The sequence below is a fragment of the Peromyscus maniculatus genome, chromosome 19 (assembly GCF_049852395.1).
Source record: "Peromyscus maniculatus bairdii isolate BWxNUB_F1_BW_parent chromosome 19, HU_Pman_BW_mat_3.1, whole genome shotgun sequence".
Lineage (NCBI taxonomy): Eukaryota > Metazoa > Chordata > Mammalia > Rodentia > Cricetidae > Peromyscus > Peromyscus maniculatus.
Genome location: NC_134870.1, coordinates 40,882,635 through 40,906,823, shown reverse-complemented (window position 1 = coordinate 40,906,823; position 24,189 = coordinate 40,882,635).

Genomic DNA, 24,189 nt, shown 5'->3' with positions numbered 1-24,189 from the left:
TGTAATGACTTTTGTAATTTGTGTTTACTTTTTCACAACTGTATAGTTTTTGAAAAGCAAGAATGAATGACTACATTAAGATTTATTTAAAATCTTATAATATTGTACAGCACCAATGTATCCATTGATACATAATACTTTGAGTATATTCTAATTTATTGAGAAGATATGGCTAAGTAGATGGTAAGATTGTATAGATCCTTCTACTTCATGCCTGGGTAGACCCTGAAGCATTGCAGTAGAAACATACTCTTACAAAGTCTCAAATTAATATACTCCAAGAAAAATAATCTTTTATATCTTCTAAGAAAGAAGGAAGAAAGTAAAAGCAGAAGTAGTAATCCCAGTGATGCTGAAGAGTCAGTCCTGTCTCAGTTACCTCAGTGTCTGACTAGCAGGCTTGAGTACAGTCTTCTCTTTCGGGGGTGCCATGTTGGCAGAACATAGGGGAAGTTCAGAAGTATGGTGAACATTTGAGCCACTTGTCTCTATGGGACATACATTCAGAGGACAAAAGAATTTTCTTCACTGTTCTAAAAAAGTGACCCAGTAACAAACATCTGACCCATCATCTCGTTTATAGCTGCTTCTCCTCCCTCCTTACCTCCCTCCCTTCTCCCCACTCCTTTCCTGCCTTTTTCTTTCTTTCTTAATTTTGATTTTTATACATCTGGTGTCTTTCAACTCATAAAGCAAGCTCTTTTCTTCTAGTTTTATAATTTTTTTTTTAAATCTCATTTTTATACCTTTTTAAAAATAAAGACCCTATATACAAAGTCCTGAGAGTTCAGGATAGACTCTCTGTCTTGCTCATTGTGATGAGTGGCCACTCACTCCCAGATAACCACTCTTCTCAGTTGTCACCAGACATGAACCAGGGTGCCACAATGGAAAATGTAAACCCCAGTATAGCCGGAAATCCCAGTTACTGTTTTCCTATCACCATGAAGCAGGTAAGTCCCAATGTATTTTTAAAAATCTGAGTAGCCTAGAGATAGGATTGTTTCCCAGATAAACTTTAAAGGGTATAAACAAAAAGTATAACATGTTTAACAATGATTTTGTTTCTCAAGTATTTTTCACCTGCTAGAAGGCATGTAAGGCATTACCTGATATTCAGTGCATTATATAGAACATATGAGACCAAAACAAAACAAAAACACCACCTGCATGATCTAGGCTGTACCTTCTAGGAAAGGTACAATGAATTCGGCTCCATGTTTCATTAATGCCTCAAGATTTTCTTTTTCTTCTTTTGGCAGTGCTAAGCATCACACCCAGGGTCTCCTCTTGTAACACTGGGTTCTCCCCCAACTTCTCTATTTTTTTCTTTCTGTCATTTTTTTTTGTCTGTTGTTTCTTGATCTGAAGCTTGTTTCTCCATGATCATAGGATGATTGTCATCAGGTGAAAAAGAAGTAGTCATTTCCCTGTATTTTAATCAGATAAGAGAAGGCTGGACAGGCTTCCTGTCATGTTTCATTGACTACAACTAATTTACATGCCCTTAACCAAACCAATTATTGGCAAGGGGAATGAAGTGATCCTAAGGGAGAGGTTCTGCCTCTCTTGAACCACAAAGCTAACCAGGACTTGAGCAACAGGTTCTGTTGGCAAGGTCCAAAGCTGGGATGTGGGCTGTAGGGAAAGAGTCCTATTGTCTAGGAAGGAAAATGGTTCTGACACGTAAGTCTTCAGCAGAGCAAAACCAGATACCCAAACACAAAAGCATACTGTTCTGGGCCATTTGACTTGGAGGCAAACAGAACCACATGTATTATGCATTCTAAAAGATTAATTTTGTAGCTGAGTGGGTGGCAAATAGGATATGGGAACAAAACAGACCTGGGTTTAGGTGTGACTTTACCTTAGAGATTAAATTCTCTTTAATTCTGCTTGCCCCTTTATTAGATGGGGGACAATAGTATATATCTGTAATAGAGTCTAAATTCTCAGATCATAATGATTTCCCAGAATACTGTAGGCCTTTTATGAATATATATTTCTCTGCTTCCTTATTGAGATTATAATAACTCATAATGATAATTCTAAGATACTGATAAAATGCTAATTAAAACAATTTTGTTTGAAAGCATATGCTTACCATGCAGTGGATTTTTTGTTTTTACTGACTAAGATAATAAAATATAAAAAACTCTCCAGGGTCCTCCCATTGTGCTATAAGCCTGTAATTAAGACCTCCTACCCCCTTCAAGAAATGACATTCAACATTTAAAATTAAATAAATATATAAATATAATTGAATGAATACTGCAAATGTAGTCTATGAATACCACAAATATGATTAATATCATGAGTGTAATTTAAAAAATAAATAAATAAATAAAATATTAAAAAACTCAGTAATAAAGATGCCTAGGATGATTTATCAATAATAATGTTATTAATCCACTTTCTGTCTTGTACTGTAAGTAGATTTGCCTTTCTTGATATTTCATGTAAACAGAATCAAACAATATGTGACCTTTTCACTGGCTTCTTTTATTTAGCATAGTGTTTTCAAGGTTCATTCATGTTGTAACTTGTGTCAGTACTATAGTTCTTTGTGTTGATGAATAATAAGCTATTGTATCACTATATACCATGGCTTGCTTGTCTATTTATCAGCTGAACATTGATTTGTTTCCAACGTTCTGAGTATTAAGTAACCCTGCTGTGAGCATCGGTGAGCAAGTTTCTGTGTGGATGTCTGTTTTCCTGTCTCTTGGGTAAATATGAATGGATTTGTTGGGTCATATGCCAACTCTGTGTTTAACATTTTAAGGAACTGCCAAAGTTTTCCAAAGGCATTAAACACTTTAGTTCCTCAACGGTAATGAATGAGAGTTGTGATTTTTGCACACACCCACCAACCAACACTTGTTATTTTGTCTTTCTTAAAATTATGGTCATTCTTACGAGTATGAATGGTATTTCACTGTGGTTCAAATTAGCATTCCTGGTGACTAATGACATGAAGAATTTTTTCATGTGCTTGTCATTTGTATATCTTATCCAGTAGCATGTCTAGTCATATACTTTGCCTATTTGAAAATTTCGCTATTTATTTTACAGAAATTCAAGAATTCTTTATATGATCTAGATTCAAGTCAGTTATTATGTATGAGATTTACAAGTATTTTTCCCATTCTGGGTCTTTTCTTTAATTTTATAGGAAAGTGTCATTACTTTTAGTTTAAAAATGAGAATAAAGCCGGGAGTTGTGGGATGTGCCTTTATCCGAGCACTCATAATGCAGAAACAGGCAGGTCTCTGTGAGTTTGAGGCCAGCCGGGTATATATAGTGAGTTCCAGGATAGACAGAGCTTCATAGTGAGACCTGTTCAAGTAAACAAAACCAACCAACCAAACAATCAAACAACAACAAAAAGATAATATTAACTTTAGAGGTTGGAAAGCTCAATATTAAATCTGACTCTGCAAGTCATATATATTCATCTATAATATATGACCTGAATAGGGTGAGAGAATATTAGTAAAATTATGAATATATGAAAACCAGATCAGTTCTGTTTGCAATAACAATAAAAAGTATAAGGTCATTGGGGATAAATTGTTAAGAAATAGAGAATTATTCTTGAAGAATTGTACCATGTTATTGGATAGAAGAATGTGCACTTATTGTATTGCTTGAGAATATTCAACTCTTCTATAATAGAAATAAAGGGACTGATGAAACATTAGAGACATTAAGTATGGAGAAGTGCTTAATAAGTATCACAGGAATGTGTTAAACAAAAGGAACAGATTAGGATGACCAAGAGGTAACTACTATTTCTGGGACACTAAATAGATCTAAAAATTCATTACATTAAAGATAGAAAATGTGACTAATATTCTGATGTACTAAGTCCATAGTGTATGTGTTTATAGAATCTTGAGTCAACCATCTCCATCTCTTGGTGACCCCTATTCTTCTTTATGAGGTTTATGATTACAGTGGACTGTATGTTTTCTTTTTAGTTAGTATACAAATTAAAGGGGTTAGTTATTAAATTTTTCATACATGCATGTCACTTTACTTAGCTCATATGCACCCCTCAATACTCTATCCTATGAGGGGTCCCATTCTGATCTCATGTGTCCTCAACACAGTGAACACAAATTAAGCCTTACATGTTCAATAGGCTAGTTGGGTAGTTATTACTGTGGCCCGGTGTTCTTGTCCCTGAATCTCGCCACTAGAGAAGGTATGCATTGGCAGTAGGCACCTTATGGGATGAGTTTCCTTGCTCAGACCCCAACTTTAGCATTTGTAACTTTGTTATCTGGGGAAGGCTCATATGCTATATAAAGAATGGGGGACAGTTTAGACCCAATCCTAAGAGCCATAATGAAGTTGTTTTTTTTTACTCTTTGGGGGCCTGCCACCCAGCTCCCAAATAAATACACTGATTTACTTACTTATGAATGCCTGGCCTTAGCTGGTTTTGTTTCTAGCCAGCTTTTTTTACCTTAAATTATCCTGTTTCTTTTTAACTACATTTTGCCTCTGGACTTTTTACCTTTCTATATTCTGTATATCTTTCCTTCTTACTCCGTGACTTCTGTGTGGTTGGGTGGCTGGCCTCTGGCATCCTCCTCTCCTCATTTTCTTGCTCCTCCTTCTTGTTCTTGAGCATAGATTTCTCATCCTATTTATTCTCTCTGCCTGCCAGCCCCACCTATTTCTCTCTCTTGACTAGCTATTGGCCATTCAGCTCTTTATTATCAATATAGATCAATCAGGTGTTTTAGGCAAAGTAACACAGCTTATAGAATTAAACAAATGCAACATAAAAGGATGCAATACATCTTTGCATCATTAAATAAATATTCCACAGCATAAATGAATGTAACACATCTTAAACAAATATTTTTTCAGTGTTTATCAGTAAGTTTTATGAGAATATAGCCATGTTCATTTGCTGACAAACCATTTGCTTTTCACACACAGGTGCAAAAACAAAGACAATAGTAACAATATTTACTATCTGGGCCGTTATAGGAACTTAATAGACCTTTGCTTTTAAAAAGCAATGTCCCAAAGTTTTTGGAATGTTCTGTGCTGTCCTAAAATGGCTACTATCCAAATAGAACCCGAAAACCACTAGCTAATTAACAAGTAGACAGCTGTATGTAGTACACAGCCATCAGCTAGCGCCTCAAGAAATTACAGCTGAAGATGCTTCTCAGTTGCCCTGGGTGTGAGCTCCATTACTGCTCCATGCCCCAAACCATAGCTGGACTTTGCAAACAGTCTCTGGAATTTTATCACAGCTGTTTAATCCTCTAAAGTAAATCTAGCTTTTCTCCTGATCTGAGTCCCCTCAACATTACAGGGACCACATACATTGCTCAAAACATGGGGCTCAAAAAAAGAGGGGCGGGGGAGGCAGGACTCCTTCAGGGTTCTGTTAACCTTAGAGAAACCATTTAGAATACAGATTCACACTGACACACACTATGTGTTCTGTGTTCTGTATCTGGCCCTAGTCCTATATTCCTGTATTGGTAATAATCCCAACTTTGGCTCTCCCTACACAATCATTGATTTTGATGGGATCTCTCAACTCATGATGAATTTGTTAAATTTGATAACAAGTATTCTGGCCAGTAATTAATCACATGTCCATCAAGATCATCAGGTAAACCACACTTTTCTACATAAGAATAATCACATTTGAAGTCATGTGTGGTCCATAAACCACCCTCCATGCTCATGGCCTCCATGTGTCTATTGCAGTTTCAGGCCAATTACCATGGACACCAACCATTTCAACATGGTGACCTCAGTGTCTTCCTCTTCAGTTGTCATATCCTCAGGGTAGTGGTTGTGGGGAAAGAATATGAGGTCTACCCTAATCCTGACCACCTTGACCAGGAGGAGGTGTTGGTCTTTGATGTGGGCTCCGTCTCTGCTAGAAAGAAGCATGGGATGCCTACTTCAACCAGAAGGCCTCCTGTCAAAGACATCTCTTCCCCACATGGAAAACTCCATGGAACATCCATGGCAGTCATCAAGCATATTTGCAAAATCCATGCCATTATAGTTTTATCCTAAAATCTGGGTTTACAGGACTATGATTACTTTCTGGAATGGCTCAGTTAGAAGATAAGGATGGTTATTGTACATTATCCAGCCCTATCAGATGTTCCCCTTATCCAAAAAACTCTGTCAGTAGAATGTGGACAGCATTCCCAGAAAAGCTGGATTGCTGTTTGAGTCTTCTCTTGAAATTCTTTGGTTGTTAGGTGCTTTGGCCCCAATAATTCCTCCTCCCAGGCTGAGCAAGCCACAATCCCCAATCAGAATCATTTTGTTTGCAGTGTTGCTGGTCCAGGCATTCCACAGCATCAGGTGAGAGCTGGCTCTTGCAATGGGTGATGGTGGCTTCAGTCCCTGTTCTAATCAGGATTTTCTTCAGTATCCACACCGATCCTTGATATGTACTTGGGGTCACTGATGTCTGGAATGAAAATGCTGACATTATAGTCTACATGGACAGCCCCTATCACTGTGACCCATTTCACAATCACTACCCCAGCACTGTTGTTCCGAGCTAGAACGTGTAACTCGACCTTCTCACCGGTGCTCCTAGGTCATTTAAATGCATGGTCCTCTTCTAAACCTTCTGTGATGCTTCACCGCAATCACCGTTGGTTTCACAGTTGGGGGAGGGTTTCCTGCACCTGCCCAGCTTCCACTTTCTTGTGTTAAATGGACTCAGCAGTTAGTTATTATACCTTATTGCAGAAATACAGCACTCTCAGCAGACTCAAGAACTGACACCCTAGTATTTCAGTGGCCATACAAGTGGCCACACATTTCTTCACTGCCTGCGGCAAGACCCAAGGTGGTGCAGATCTGTGCTTGTGCCCATCCTCATTCTTGTGACATATCCCTGGAGAGTCAGTAGGAGGTTGTGGGTCATACGCACCCTGCAAGACCCATGGTGGTGCAGATCTGCCATCTTTTATCTGCATTATCTAGAAGAGGCCTCCACGAAAGCAAAAGTGGGGGTGATGGGTGAGGCATAGTATTCTTTGCATTGAAAACATGGTTTACTGTTTTACTCTCCACCTTTAAACAAGAAAACAGAACAACTTTTACCTTTAAAGAACTGAGGGAAAAGTAGGGAGATCATTATAAAACGTACACTTCAAAACTGAGCAAAGGGCATCACTGGTGCCTTTTTAAAAATTAGCGTGCAGAGTAGTAGATTTCCATATGAAATTATAGTACCTATAATCACCCACCTGCACCCCTCCTCTCCATCATCTTGTTGGCCCCATATCCCCTAAGCCCTCAATAATCTCTCATTTTCAAATCACGTGTTCTATTTCTTTCCCTGTCTCTCTCTCTCTTAAAGTGTCCCCCGCCCCCTGTCCCCCGCCCAGGTGGGGCCCTTTCCAGTTTCCTGGGCTCTACCCAAACTCACTGTACTAGATATGTGCACATAAAAAAATAGATACAAAGATCCACAAAAAAGGGAGGACATGTGATGTTTGTCTGAGCCTGGCTTATTTCACTTAATATAGTATTTTCCAGTTCCATCAATTTTTTCTGAAAATTCCCTAATTTCATTTTCTCTGCTAAATGTAATTTAATTGTGGATTTGTACATTTTCATTATCCATTCCCCTGTTGATGGGCATCTAGGCTGACTCCATTTCCTTTGTATTGTGAACAGAGCTACAGTGAACATGGATGGGCAGATATTTCTATAGTACAGTAAAGAATCCTTTATTTTACACAGGAGCAGTAGAGCTGGATCATATGGTAGTTCTATTTCACACTGATTTCCACAGTGGCTGCATCAACTTAGACTCTCAGCAACAGTAGATAAAGGTTTCTCTTTCCCCAAACCCTCTCTAGTGTTGTCATATGCTTTCTCTTTTTTAAATTTATTTACTTTTATTTTATGCACATAGGTGTTTTGTCTGCAGGTAAGTCTGTGTGAGGGTGTCAGATCTTGGAGTTACAGACAGTTGTGAGCTGCCATGTGGATGCTGGGAATTGAACTTGGGGCCTTTGGGAAAGCAGTTCATGCCCTTGACTGCTAAGCCATCTTTCCAGCCCCTCACCCTGCTCTCTTGGTGATAGCCACTTTGGTAGGAGTGAAATGAGATATCATAGAATTGAATTTCCTGATTGCTAAGGGTGTTAAACACTTAGAAATATCTATTGTTCATTTATAGTTTCCATTTTGCTGTGGGATAATGTCCTTGTACACTGGTTTAATAAAAAAGCTGATTGGCCAGTAGCCAGGCAGGAAGTATAGGCGGGGCCAGCAAAAGAGGAGAATGCTGGGGAGAGAAAGAGCAGAGTCAGGAGTTGCCAGCCAGACACAGCAGAAGCAAGATGACAAGGCAGAACTGAGAAAAAGTACCAAGCCACATGGCTAAACATGAATAAGAATTATGCATTAATTTAAGCCTAAGAGCTAGTCAGTAATAAGCCTGAGCTAATGGCCAAGCAGTTATAATTAATATAATCCTCTGTGTGTTTATTTGGGACCAAACAGCTGTGGGATACAGGTGGGAGAGATTCGCCCCCACTTCTGGCCTGCCAGGACACAGCAAAACTTTCCTGCTACACCGTTTGGAAACTCTACTCAGCTCCTTAAGCCATTTTTGATAGATTGTTTTCTTGCTTAGTCTTTGGAGGTCTTTGAATATTCTGGCTATTAATCCTGTCAGATGTGAACCTGGCAAAGATTTTCCTCCATTTGGTAGGCTGCCTTTTCACTTGGTCAAATTTTTTTTTTCCCATAAGAAGTCTTTTAATTTCACAAAGTACCATTTTTGGGGTAATTACCTTATTTCCTGAGTTACTGGAGTCCTCTATAGAAAACCCTTTCCTCTGCCTATATCTTGAGAGGTTTTTCTTACTTTTCCTTAAGCAGTTTCTCAGCTTCCAGTCTTAGATTATGGTTTTTGGTCCACTTGGAGTTGACTTTTTTTTTTTTTAACATAAAAACAGGTTATAATTCAAAAGTTCAGGGTTATTTGAAACTGGAAAATATTTTCTCTGTAGAAAATAGTAAAGATGATAACAATAAGCCCTTTTAGGCCAAATAATAGCTGAATTATATATATAATATTGATTTGATTCTAGGATACAGAAGATGGAGTTGACTTCCATACAAGAGGTATGGATCTAATTTCACTCCTTTCCATGTGAACATTGCGTTTCCCCAGCACCATTTGTTAAAGAAGCTGTCTTTTCTACAGTGAACACACTTAATATCTTAGTCAAAAATAATGTGGTTGTAGCTGTATGGACTGATGACTAAGTTTCCACCTTATCTCATTGATCTATGTGCCTGTTTTTGGGCCAGTGTCAGGCTGTATTGATTTCTATGGCTCTATAATGAAGAAACTTGAAACTAGGTGCGCCCTTTATGTTATATATTATATAATGTTACACAATAGCTCTTTTATACTTATTCTCTACAACTGCAACTTCATGCTCTTTGATCCATCCATGGTAGTCTGAATGAAAATGTTCTCCATAGGCTCATAGGAGTGGCATTTTTTGAACGGATAGGACATGTGGCCTTGTTGGAGTAGGTGTGGCCTTGTTGGAAGAAATGTGTTACTTGGCGGTGGGCTTTGATATTTCAAATGTTCAAGCCAGGCCCAGTGTCTCTCTCTCTCTCTTCCTGCTGCCTGAAAATCCAGATGTAGAATTCTCACCTCCTTCTATAGCACTATGTCTGCCTGAATGCTCCCATGCTTCCCACCATGTCCATAATGGACTAAACCTCTGAAGCTGTAAGCCAGTCCCAAGTAAATGTTTTCCTTTGTAAGAGTTGACATCTTCACAGCAATAGAAATGCTAACTACAACACCATCTCTTCCCTTTCCTCTGCACTATGTCCTTGGTAAACAACATTCATTTGTTGCTATGTATTTTAAGTTTTTTAGATCCTACATATAGGTGAGATTGTATGTTTTTCTTTTTCTGTCTGGTTTATTTCACTTGGCATAGTGTCCTCCTTGTTCATCCATGTGGTTGCAAACAGCAGGACTTCTTTCTATTTTCAGGAGAATTATTTCTTCTTCTTCTTCTTCTTCTTCTTCTTCTTCTTCTTCTTATTATTATTATTATTATTATTATTATGAATTATATATTTCACATTTTATACAGTTTATATCACTCTTTGTATTAGTTAAGAGAAGGATACTACACATATATTATACTGTCCTTTAGAACTGTGTATCACAAAAAAAATCCCTCAATCTTCCACTAGGTATACTCTCACTAGATAGAGCAGACTATCGGTGTGAACATTTCAGTATATATAAATGTTTAAAAAAATATGAGTTCATTTGAATACTAATAATTCCAATCAAGTCAGGCCGTGTTGGTACACACCTTTAATCCCAGCACTAGGAATGTAGAGGTAGGTGGATCTCTGAGTTTGAGGCCAGCCTAATCTACACAGTGAGTTCCAAGACAGCCAGGAAAGTTCCAAGACACAGAGAAACCCTGTCTCAAAAACAAAACAAAACAAAACAAAAGAACAACAGCAACAATAATAATAACAATAATAATAATTTCAATCAAAAGCAAAGGGTCTTGTTTTATCCTCCCTCATGACATATTTGTCTCTTCTCCCTCAAGGACATCTCTATCTCTGATGAGAATTATTTAGTAACAAATTCTAGTCACCTTCCAGAGTTATATAACAGGATGGGGTCTGAACTGCACACAACTTCTTAGAGCCTGTACTTTAGATGCTTGTCACACGATACATTTCTGGGGAAACCCAGGGTAAGTCACACTGCTACTCACCTCCCTACAGATCCCAATGCTGTAAATACTCTTGGAACAGCCACTGATATGCAAGTGTCTGAGTTAGGGTTTCTATTGCTGCAACCAAACACCATGACTAAAAAGCAAGTTGGGGAGGAAAGGGTTTACTCATCTTATACTTCCATATTGCTGTTCATATTGAAGGAAGTCAGGACAGGAACTCAAACTGGCAGCATCCTGGAGGAGCTGATGCAGAGGCCATGGAGGGGGGCTGCTTACTGGCTTGCTCTTCATGGTTTGCTCAGCCTGCTTTGTTATAGAACCCAGGACCGCCAGCCCAGGGATGGCACCACCAACAATGGACTGGGCCCTCCCCCATGGATCACTGATTGAAAAAATGCCTTCCAGCTGGATCTCATGGAGGCATTTCCTCAACTGAGGCTCCTTTTCTCTCTGATGACTCCAGTTTGTGTCAAGTTGACATGAAATCAGCCAGCACAGCAAGTTAAAGGCATAATGTTACAATAACAGAATCATAAGCTATATATGGAAAGTGAAACACGGTACATATTCAGAAAGAAAAATTTACTTCCTCATACTTCTATTTTAACAGTCAGTGTCTCTGTTCTTTTGTAAAAATAGAGCTATATTATTGACAATAGTTTTATTTGTGAGTTAATTGTAGGTGTAAAATTAAATGAAGAAAGAAAAAAAAGGGAAGGAAGCAAGGAAGGAAGGGAGAAGGAAACGAGTGAGGGAAAGACAACCATATTTTCAGGGTGACTGCTTTGTCATTAAGTGGATTTTATGAATCATGCACATTGGCAATGTGTCACTTGATCCACATCTTCCCCGCAGGATCAAGTGTAGGAACAAATTAACATGAAATCTTGATTCTGACCTCAAGCAAACAGGAGGAATGGTTCTTTTAATTTAGCTACATAGGTTAAAAATAAAAATAAAGAATAGTAGTATTCTCAGATCGGTGAATTTAATATGAACTTAAAGTATAACAAAAAATCTCTTAGCAGTTTTAAAGACTGAGGAAAAATGTTAGTCTTTGTCATAAACCTACTATCAAAGGCAAATACAATAGTGAAAAAGTCTCTTTATTGGACATAAGAGGTCTTATAAAAACATGAACTACATTCAAGAGGCAGAGAGAGTGGGATCACTTGAGCCCATGAATCTGAGATGAACTTGGACAACATAATGAGATCATCATTTCAACAAGACAAACTAAAACAAAAAGAAATATGAATTATATTTCAAAAGTTAATTGGAAAGTTTAAAATGTATGGTGCAGTTATTCCCAAGGCATTAACATGTGCTTCTGACATACAACTTTATTTTATGAATAAAAACCTCATAAATTGTGAAATGATGTAACTCTTGGAATGGAAATATTCTTTAATCTCTTGTATTATGTTTATATAGAGATCTTCATAAAGTGCCCTTTGGGTGAAGAATAGCAAGCACTATTATTGTGTGGAGTTGTTCTTGAATTCACACAATGAATTTAATCAAATACATTTGGGGTGGTTCCTTTGCTGGTCTCTGAGGCACTCTTCCCCCACCAGCTGGAGATATCTTCATCAAGCCCCTAGCTGTATCTGGAGTGTTGGGTAAAGCTCCTGCACTTGGAAGACTTTTCCCTGTTGACTTCAGCATTGGAACAACTGAACTTCCACATAAGTCACAGGAGACAACCCTGCCTTTCTGCTGACATATGCAGCTTCACTCAAGGGCTAGCTCTCTAATTGCTACCTGGGTTGTTAGATTTAATAAGACATGATTAAAGTTCAGGCTTTGCCACTTGCTTTAGTGAATGATTAAAGACAAGATGTTATTGACAGTGGATAGCTGCTGGGGGTGGAGAATCATTCTTTATTGGTGATATGGCAACAGCTAGGATTCTCATGCTCCGGTGGATGGCCACACACCCATGCACATAAGGGCAGCATTAACTGAACTTAGTTGGTTATGTTAAAAAAAAAATGCATGATGTTGGGAGGGACACATGATGGTGGTATATGGGAGGATTTGGATGGGGAAGAGGGTGCATATGATCATATTTTATTGTGTTACAATAAAATTATAAGTAATTCTCAGAATGAGGAAAACTAAAAAAGAAACAGTGAGTTAAAACAAAACAAACAAACAAAAAAACCCAAGCTACATTGTCCAATAAATGACCCTAGTTCTCTCTGGGTTCAGTGAATGAACTAAATGGGATTGGGAACTCTGTTTTCTCACCTGTGGAGGTCAGTCTCTGAAACAACTGCTGTTACTAGGGCACCCATGGTTGCATTTTCTCCAGTGGGAAGGACTAAACCATAAACTAACTTCACACAGGCACTAACCAGTATGTGATTGGCATCCAACTCCAACCATTTATCCTTCCAGTTCAGATTCTGCTTCTGCTTCTTAAGTCCAGCCTCAGTTGAAGTAAAGATCAGGGAGTAGAACCCACTTTAAAGCATAGCTCTGTGTGATCTGGTTGCACCCTCAGAGGACTTGAGCAGGATGGGGACTACAAATAGCCAGTGTTCACAAGTTATTTACACTAGGAATTAGACTATTGATATCTTAATTTTTAATTGGAAATATAGTTGGGAAGCAAAATACAGAACCTAGATTTTTTTTGCCTAGTTAAATTTTAGTGTTTCTAATAGACTTAATTTTATTCTTTGATGTTATGGATTTAGCAAGCCAAACAGCATATCTAAGTAAAATTGGTATTCTTTTTTTGTTTTGTTTTTGTTTTTGTTTTTGTTTTTTCGAGACAGGGTTTCTCTGTGTAGCTTTGCGCCTTTCCTGGAACTTGCTTTGAAGACCAGGCTGGCCTTGAACTCACAGAGATCCACCTGCCTCTGCCTCCTGAGTGCTGGGATTAAAGGTGTGCACCACCACCACCCTAAAAAATTGGTATTCTGATGTGGGAAGAGAACTATGGATTATTTTGGATTATATATACTAATAATATTCTGTGTCATGTACTGTATTGTCTTATGATATTTTTACTTTGGCTAATTACATGTGTAGAAGAGTATGGATCTTTTTAGTCATTAACCATTGGGCTGTTTGTGTATTAGCTATTGGCCACTGTATGTGTTTTGAGAATAGAATGATTTTTCAAAAGATAGGGATACACTTCAGTGGTATGGATCTTGCCTAGTATGCAAAGAACCTAGTTTGGTTCTTGGAGCCACATTGCAGAAACACACACTCACACACACATACACACACACATACATACATACACACACACACACACACACACACACGCACGCACGCACGCACGCACGCACACAATATATATCAAGCATGAAACAATAAACATGCAATCTTGGTAGACATGGTAGCTGTAATTACATGGCTTAAGGAGTAAGAGAAGGACCATTGCTTCAAAGCCAATCTGAACTACACAGTGTATTTGAAGCTATACTGGTCTACATAGAGAGACTACATATTAAAACATCAAGAAAAAAAATGTAAAAAGAAAAGTATTGGACTGATTTCAAAGGGTAAGTAACTTATCAATTGAGACCAGACTTGCATACATAAGACAGAATTAATTCTGTCGGTTGATCTATTGCTATATTTAAACCCAATTCTGGAACTTTCACTCAAAAGTTACTTAAGAACAAATAATTTTTAAGCTAAGATATTTTTGACAAGCAGAGAAACATTTCAGCTTCCTATTTGCCGGCCTTTCCTTAAGTGGCATTCACACCTCCTCTAAAATAAATAAAGCATCCAACATATGCCCATGTAATGGCATTTTCAGTGAATGGGGGCTTTGTGCCTAATGAAAAATGCTAAGCTCCTCCATGTGTGACTGCTACAATGAGTGCACTCACACGTCCCAACACCTGACATTCTAATGTGCTTTGAATGCTTCCACTTTCCCTCACACTTCCTCTTTCCATTCCAGCCACATCTGCTTTTGCAATTTTGTGATTTTTAAACTTCCTCTGCAAAAGAGCTTTCAAAAACGTTTTTGTTGTTGCCTGTACAGTATTACCATTATCTTTTTGTACACTTGAAAACTATAGTAAAAGTGTTAATAAATAGAATTATAAGCAATTGTAAGAGAATATTTTCCTTGTTACTTTTTGGAGACAGGGTCTCAAGTATCCCAGTCCGGCATTGAACTTTCTGTGCTGTGGAGGACGACTTTGAACTTTTGGTCTTACAGCATTTGTGTCCCAAGTGCTGGGATGTAGATATGTACCACCAAACCCAGATTATATGGTACTGGGGTGTCTTGGTTATTATTATTATTGTTGGTCAAGTTATTTGGAATTAATGCCTCCATCAGATTGTTTATAGGTCATTTTCTTTTCTTCCTTCCTTCCTTCCTTCCTTCCTTCCTTCCTTCCTTCCTTCCTTCCTTCCTTCCTTCCTTCCTTTCTCCTTTTAATTTTTTCAAGACATGGTTTCTCTATGTAGCCTTGGCTGTCCTTGAACTCACTCTGTAGATAGATCAGGTTGGCCTCGAACTCACAGCGATCCACCTACTTTTGCCTCCTGAGTGCTGGGATTAAAGACGTGTGCCACCACCGCCCGGCTCTTTTTTTTTTTTTTGATTAATGGGTGATATAGTGGAGCCCACACACTGTAAGCAGTACTACTCCTGGGCAGGCGGTCCTGGGTTGTATCAGAAAGCAGGCTGAGCAGGCCAGGGGGAGCAAGGCAGTTAGCAGCACTCCTCCATGGTTCTGCTTTAATTCTTGCCTCCAGCATCATGTTCCTGCCTTGGCTTCCCTAAATGATGGACTTGACTGAGGATCTGTAAGCCAAATAAACCCTTTCCTCCCCAAGTTGCTTTTGATCACGGTGTTTTTATCATAGCGATAGAAGCTAACTAGTAGGACATGGGCTTTGTGCATGATTGGCAAGCATTTTACCAACTAAACCATATCCCAGCCCCTCTTTTAGAGATTTTATACCAAGCATATTTTCTTTAGGAATTTCAGTTCAAAGTATTTATGTAGTTACTACTAGAAGAAATGATGGCCACAACATCTCTCGCTGAATCATCAGTGAATGTTTAATGGATTAGTGAAGAAATAGCAACTCAGGAAACAGTAATTCTAATCTTGGCTCCTTCTGACATAATTTGATGATGTCAAACCTTTCATTTTACTCCAAGATATTTTTATCTTAGACCTTACAAATATGGGAAAACTATTAATAAATGACCCCCTCCCCAGTGGTGGTGGTGGTGGGCGGGGGGGAAGAATGAAAGAGGCTTCGCAGCAGAGGAAGAAAAAAACAGGCCAGGAGATAGGCTTTCTAAGGACAGTCTTGTCGGGTAAATAGCCATGTTAATTTGGGCAAGCAACTTCATTTTGCAGAAACTGTCACTCCGCGTCCTCTGTCATACACAGATGAAGAAATGGCTCTGCTTTAGCTTGTAAGGGCTGCAGGGAAGGACACAATGCAAAGATGCTCGGAACGGACTTCATGAACCACAATGTGCCCTCTGAATGTATCATCATTCCAGCAAGAACAGCAGGGCTCTGAGGCAGCACCATCTGCTGCAGCATGAAACTCACTGTGATGCTGCCCTGTGTCAGACTGCTCAAAAGCCATGTGAGTGGCAAGGCGACATCGTGTTCAGCTCTGTGGGAATTTCTGGGCTAGCACTGTCATGAAATTCACAGCATGTTTATTTGAAAAGTCGAATTCTATTTCCGTCAGACCACATGGACGCGACTTCACCGGTTTGCATTTGTCTCGAGACATAATCAGACCTTTCCATTACTCACTTGTCCCTTGCTCCATTTACTATGGAGGCCCTTCCTCTTGAAAAGCACCTTTATAGAGGAACCAGAGGTCATGTCTGTGTTTCCAGATTCCTTGGAACTCTGCAGTAAGGTCAAAGGGATCTGAAACTCTCTCAGGCGCTGTTCTACCTATCATCAGTGCTACCCAGGAAGCAGCAGTGACTCTGCTCCCCCTACCCCACTCCTTCTGACACCATGCAGACACCATGTATTTGGGGACGGGGTATGGTTAAACTCCTGTTTTTAGTCCTTTTTATTTTCTCTCTCTCTCTCTCTCTCTCTCTCTCTCTCTCTCTCTCTCTCTCTCACACACACACACACACACACACACACACACACACACACGTATGCATATATAGATAGAGTGTATTGTGATTATATTCATCTCTATTACTTTATTATCCCTGTTCCTTTCCCTCTGAACCCCCTCTTCTTCCCAATGAGCCCCTCAGTGGCTATACCACTAAAGAAAACTACAACTCCTTCTCCAGGACACCACTAACAGTCAGTAGTTCCTCAGAAAGGGATGGGGCCTTGTATATACCTCCTATATCTGTGATAGACAGTTGAAAAGCCCAATTGTGTGCAGGTATCCATAGCAGGCGTGTTCATGACTGCAGTGACTGGCTCATGTCTGGATAGCAGTGTTTCACAGCACTCCATGTTTTAAGTACTTTCCACCTCTCTTCTGTGATGTTTCCTAGATGTATGAGTTAGTTTTCTGTGGCTGTGATAAACTACGATGCCCAGAAGCAGCTTATAGAAGAAAGAGTTTATTAGGATTTACAGTTCCAGCGGAAAAGGGGTCATCATGGAGGAAAGGCATGGCAGCAGGCAGGCAGGGGGGCTGGGGCAGCAAGCTGAGAACTCAGATCTTTGATGGAAAACACGAAACAGAGAAAACTAGAAATGTTTTGAGTCTTTAACCACCCAGAGCCCACCTCCCGTGACTACTCCCTCCAGCCAGGCCATGCAGGAGAAAATGCAGGCATGACCTGGAGGCCAGCCTACTTGACACACTGCGCTTCTAAATGAGAAGCCTGACTCACCATGCTCCTGAAGTCAGAACACTGAATTCTGAAACAGCATTGAGTAGCCCTCTCCATGTCTCCTTTAACAGGCTTCTTCCACACAGAGACCCTGGTTGTACGAGCGCTCACTATCCAGTGTGAGGTGATGTGCTAGCCAATCACAGTCTATAGGCTTCCGTTATACCAGTTGTCACTCGTGTTTAATAAAGTGGATGATGTGATGTTCGCTGAAACCATCTCTGGAATGGTTGATCTCTGCTCTGCACCCTTTACTGACCCATGAGAATTGTGGTCTTGCAGGAATTGTGGTCACACAACACAGACACAAACATACACACATACACAGACATACACACATACACACACACACACACACACATATACACACACAATATGCATACACACATATACACAGACACAGGCATATTCACATACACAGACACAGACAGACAAACAAACAGACACACACACACACACACACACACACACACACACACACACACACACACACAACATGTCCAGGTAATGACAGGCCACACCTCCTACACCTCTGCTCAAGTATCACCAACTGGAGGGCATTTTCATTCAAGCCACACTGACTCTTGGAGTGGTAGTGGTCATATAAATATCCCACTTAGGAGAACTTATAGTTTTATTTTTAGATTTTGTTTTACTAAATATGAGTTTTTTCTTGCATATATGCTCGTGTACTGCAGACAAATTTCTAAACAGTCTTAGTAAATAAGAAACACAGAGCCAAATATAGGGGTGAAAGCCATAGAGATCAGAGAAATAGTGAGAGCCACCATCTAACCTCACCACGCTGCTGTAGCTTCTCAAGAGAACCAGCTTCTTCCTGTCTAACCTGTGCCTTTATTGCCTTGCTGTTCTGCCTTCTCATTGGCTCTTAGTCCAACCACCTCACTTCCCTGTCACTGCCTGTCTATACAGACCTCCAGGTCTCTGTGGTTGGTACTAGGATTAAAGGCGTGGATCACCACACTAGGCTGTGTCCTTGAACACACAGAGACGCTGCCTGCCATGTGATCGCATTAAGGGCGTGTGCTACCATCACCTGACTTCTGTTTATGGCTGGCTATGACCTCTAGTCTCCAGGCAAACTTTATTAACATACAAATAAAATATCACCACTTTTCGGCACAAATAAAATATCACCACAGTGTACCACAGAGTTTAGAAGATGGTGTCAGATTCCCTGGCACCGGAGTTATTGGTGGTTATATACCATTATAATGGTGCTAGGAATTGAACCCAAGTCTTCTGCAAGAAGGACAAGTGCCCTTAACCATTGAGCTATCTCTCCAAATCTGAACTCACATTTTTAAAAATCAAAAGGATGTTTAATCATATAAGCATCAATTTCAAACATGGCCTTTTTCTAATATTCCAGGCTTTTATTAAATTGATATTTTATTAAATATCAATGGCATATTTAATATTTTCTCTATTTTTTTTGTTTGTTTTTCAAGACCGAGTTTCTCCGTGTAGTTTTGGTGCCTGTCCTGGAACTCGCTCTGTAGACCAGGTTGGTCTTGAACTCACAGAGATCCACCTGGCTCTGCCTCCTGAGTGCTAGGATTAAAGGCATGCACCACTGCAGCCCAGCATATTTTCTCTATTTTAAGATTTTCCCTCCCTTCTCTATTCCTTTCTGTAGCCAGTTTTCTCAGGTCCCTCCTGGCCATGAGGTCCCGCAGTCATTTATAAAATAATCACTCAGAGGCTTAATATTATTTATAGCTGCTTGGTCATTAGCTCAGGCTTATTACTGACTAATTCTTATACTTAAATTATTTCCTTTCTCTGTTTTTTCTTTCTTCTTTCAGAATCTTTCTATGAGCTGAAGTTGATTACTAGATCTTCTCTTCCTCAACTAATTATCATGTCTCTATATCAACAGAGGATACCATCACTCAGTTATTCCAAGAACAAAAAAGATTATTTTTCTTCTTTAGTCTGCATACTTAACCATAAGTCAGTGTTTTGACTTCACTTGTAAAGCTCATCTTGAATCTGTGAGCTTTTTTTGAACGTCTCATTATCACTTTATCATATGTCATGTCCTGATATCACTTTCTTTTGTCCTTCCTTCCTTCCTTCCTTCCTTCCTTCCTTCCTTCCTTCCTTCCTTCCTTCCTTCCTTCCTTCCTTCCACGCATGCATAGATATAAAATCATACCCTACCCCACAAGTTTAAAAAAATCATTTAACAGCCGGGCGGTGGTGGCGCACGCCTTTAATCCCAGCACTTGGGAGGCAGAGGCAGGCGGATCTCTGTGAGTTCGAGGCCAGCCTGGGCTACCAAATGAGTTCCAGGAAAGGCGCAAAGCTACATAGAGAAACCCTGTCTCGAAAAACCAAAAAAAAAAAAAAAAAATCATTTAACAATAAGTTGCAGGTATAATGTTTTATTACTTCAGCATTTAGTCTCCAAATTCTCTAACAATCACAATTCTAAGAATAGGAACATTAACACTGATGTAATAATATTACCTAACCTACAGACTTTATTCAGGTCTCTTCAGTTTTCTAAATAAAAGATGTTTGCTTCTAATTCCCCCAAACTTACAACAAAAATGTTAAGTACAATTGTCCCTCAGAGAGTACCACCACAAACTCATCTTTATTTATTCATTTATATATTTTTAATTTAATTTTTCTTTTATGGTAGCCCAGTTTGGCCTTGAACTTGTGGCACTTTCCTGCCTTTAGCAGGGATCAGGGAGCTATCTCTTTATTATTTACATGGTACCTTTGTGTAGATACAGGAAAAGAAGAGGGGACTTGGCTCCCACTGCCTGCTGTCAGACATTTCATTGGTAACCTCAGATGTCTAGACCTCAGTTTCCTTAGCTATTTGGCAGATTCTCTTAGAGACACCCTGAGGTTTTAGAATTCTCTGAGGATAGTTTATAGTCTCATATTTAAGTCTCAGTCTGAATTACAGCACCATTCTGTGGCTCCTTGCTAACAGTTGGGTTAACCATGGGAAGCATGGGATGATGATGGTTCTTGACCTAACAATGCTTCTTGCTTTGAAGGAAGCATATGCAAAGAGTTGGGCTTCTCTCCACTCTAGGGTATAGATCCCCACCTCCTGGCTCCTCCCAGCCATGTTCCAAGCTCTCTGCCCAGCCAGACACTGCACACTTCTTACCAGGGATGAGCCCTGTAAATTCACCTGACCTTTCCTGCCATAAGCCTTCCTCAACCCTGCGGGTGTAGCCTAAGGCCCACATCTAGCACCCCAGCCTAGCCACCCCTGTTTTTGCAGGCTCAACCTTCATACTCCAGCCAGGATATGCCTTGTCTGCCCCTCTACAGGCCCCTCTTATACCATACTCAACTTCTCTGCCCAGCCAGATCCTGCACATCTTGAGCTAGGGTCTAATCAGATGAGCCTGACTCATCATCTCCTTCATTCATACCCCCTCACACCCAGCCCCACTGCTAACCTCCAGGATTGGACTAGGATATACATCCTTCACACTATCCCAGCCTCCTGTGTCCATCTGATTTCATTCTATCTAAGCTATATACAAACTTTAGGCCCAACTCAGCACATAAATCCTGTGTTCTTCCCCAACCTTCTCTGTCCATATTGACACAGAACTATAAGATGAATTGCTAAATGGTCTTATTAATAAAAAAAAAAAAAAAAAAAACAACAACCCAGAGCCAGATATTGGGGTGAAAACTGAAAGATCAGAGGAATAGGACAAGCCACAGCAAACATCACCCTACCAACTCCTCAGTCTCCAGAGAGAGCTACTTCCTGTATTCCCACACCTATATGCCTTTCTGTCCCTTCCCTCTTACTTCCTCTCTCTACCCAGCTACATCACTTCCTCTTTCTGCCCAGCTGTATCACTTCCTGTCTCTCTGTACAGACCTCCAGACCTTAATGGTTAACTAATGTTGGACTTAAAGGCATGTGCCACCATGCCTGACTCTGTTCCCAGAGTGGCCTTGAACTCACGAAGATTCAGATGAATTGCTGCCTCCCAAATGCCAGGATTAAGGGCATGTGCTATCACTGCCTGACCTTTATGTTTAGTATAGTGGCTGGTTTTTTTCTCTGATCCTCAAATAAGCTTTATTGGGATGTACAAATAAAATATCACCACACAGAACTAACAAAAGAAGTCCACATGACCAGATGTCATTGCAAAAATAAAAACAGCATGAGAGATCAAAGCAGCATTCACCGCCCCCAGCTCCCGCACCCCCAGCTCTGCCCCCCCAATCTACCAGTCCTATAAAAATGTTTGCCATTAAGAATTGCCTACAGATGCCGGGCGGTGGTGGCGCACGCCATTAATCCCAGCACTCGGGAGGCAGAGGCAGGTGGATCTTTGTGAGTTCGAGGCCAGCCTGGGCTACCAAGTGAGTTCCAGGAAAGGCGCAAAGCTACACAGAGAAACCCTGTCTCGAAAAACCAAAAAAAAAAAAAAAAAAAAAAAAAAGAATTGCCTACAGAAACCCCAGACATAAACTTTTTAAAAAACATCATAAACTTCATCAAAGAATTCAAGGAGTTTAAAGAAGACACAAACAGCTCAATGAACTCAAAGATAATGGGTATAAAAAAAATAAATTGAGTGATGCTCCAGAAAACAGACAAAAAGGCTGATAGAAAGGACAAAGACAATCCAGAATTTGAAAGCAGGATTCAATAAAAAGAAACGTTGAAGGGAACTCATGCTGAAGTGAATATAGAATAATCCAATAAGTCAACTAGAAAACTCAGGGAAAAGCCTTACAAGGAGAATGGATCAAGCAGAAGATAGAATATTGAGACTCAGAGATAGAAGATCTAGATGAAAGAAGCAAAGAATATGTAAAGTGTAAAACCAAAACACAAAGAAGGAACAGTCAGGAAATGTTGGACACCATTAAAAGCCCAAACCTTTGAATTCTAGGTACAGATGAGGGAGAAGAATCCCAGGTCAATGGCATAGACCAGATCATAAACAAGGTTATAGAAGAAAACTTCCCCAAACTAAGGAAAGACATAGCCATAGAGACACAAGAAGGACACAGAATCCCACCTAGATAAGACCAGGAGATAACTGTGTCACCCCCAGCTTGTCATAGTTAAAACACTAAGTCTATGTAAAAATTAAAGTGTTTTGAAAGCTCCAAGAGAAAAAAACACAAGTTATACATGTGGTAATATATTGCTGTTGTGCCCAGATCGTAACCCCAGAGAGACCACCAAGGACGAGCATACCAGAATGCAAAAGCAAGGTTTATCTGTTACAAGTCATGACAGGGAACTCAACTCAAGCCATCTCAAGTGAGGTAGGGAAGAGTTACTCTTTCTTGGGGAAGTTAGTTTTTATAGGCAAAACCCATAAAATTTCTTAGAGGGGAGGGGGTTAGTACAGGTCCATCCTTGATTGGTCCAGTTTTTCCCGGGCCTGGACTTTATCTTATTCTAGCTTATCTGTTTGCCCTGTCAGGAGTTTTACAACTCATCTCCGGGGTCTGGTCATGTTATCTCTGGAGAGGGGCATCTTGTGGTTAATTGGTTACCATCAGACATCCTGACTCTGTTCTTTTGTTCCTGGGCCTGGCGCCATCATTTCTGGGGACTTGAAACTGGCCTGGGTCTATCTATTGAGATATCTTTGTCTAAGGCCCCCTTTTTGAGACAATAGAGTGAGGGTCTTGTGCCTAGATCACATCCCCAAAGCCACCACTGGAGACTTTAGGTACAGAATGCAAAAGTAAGGTGTTTTCTAAGTTTACAAGCCTCCAGGGAGGCTCTTCCAAATCTCTCACTCACAGCAGGGAGGTTGGAAGGAGTGCTCCCCTTTCTTTGTGAGGCTAGTTCTTAAAGGCACAGACTATATAATTTATTTTAACCTGCCTCCCTTTTTAGTCTTTTGGTCAATTATCCTGACTGTGTTTTCCAAAGTCCCTGTAGCAGATACAGCCACCTGGGGAAAAGGAGTCTAAGCTCTTATCTACACTTAGGAATCCTGGTTTAGGCTTCTCTTTGTCTGTAGGGAAGAGTGGGGGGTTTTACTGAGGTATCACATTGCGTTCCCTAATAAAATTTGCCTGAAGAGTAGAGAACAGAACAAGCTGCTAGATTAAACATAGAGGCCTGGCAGTGGTGACACACATCTTTAATCCTAGCACTTGGGAGACAGAGATCCATCTCTGTGAGTTCAAAGCCACCCTGGACTTCATGAGATTGACTCAGTCTGGGAGAGAAACCAGAGACAGGCAATGGTGGTATACACCTTTAATCCCAGTACTGGGAAGCACACACACCTTTAATCCCAGGAAGTGATGGCTGGGTAGAGAAAGGTATATAAGGTGTAAGGAGACTGGAAATTAAGGCCTTTTTGGCTGAGGAAGCTCATTTGGCTAGAGGCCTATTGGCTGAGGCTTTTTCAGCCTGAGGAGTCCTAGAGATAAGAGGTAGCCTGTTCCTTTGTCAGTCTGATCCTTCAGCATTTACTCCAATATCTGGCTTCGGGAATTTTTTTTTTTTTTTTATTAAAAGACCATTTAGCAATTCAAGCAACATATGTATAAAGGAAACCCATCAGAATAACAGCTGA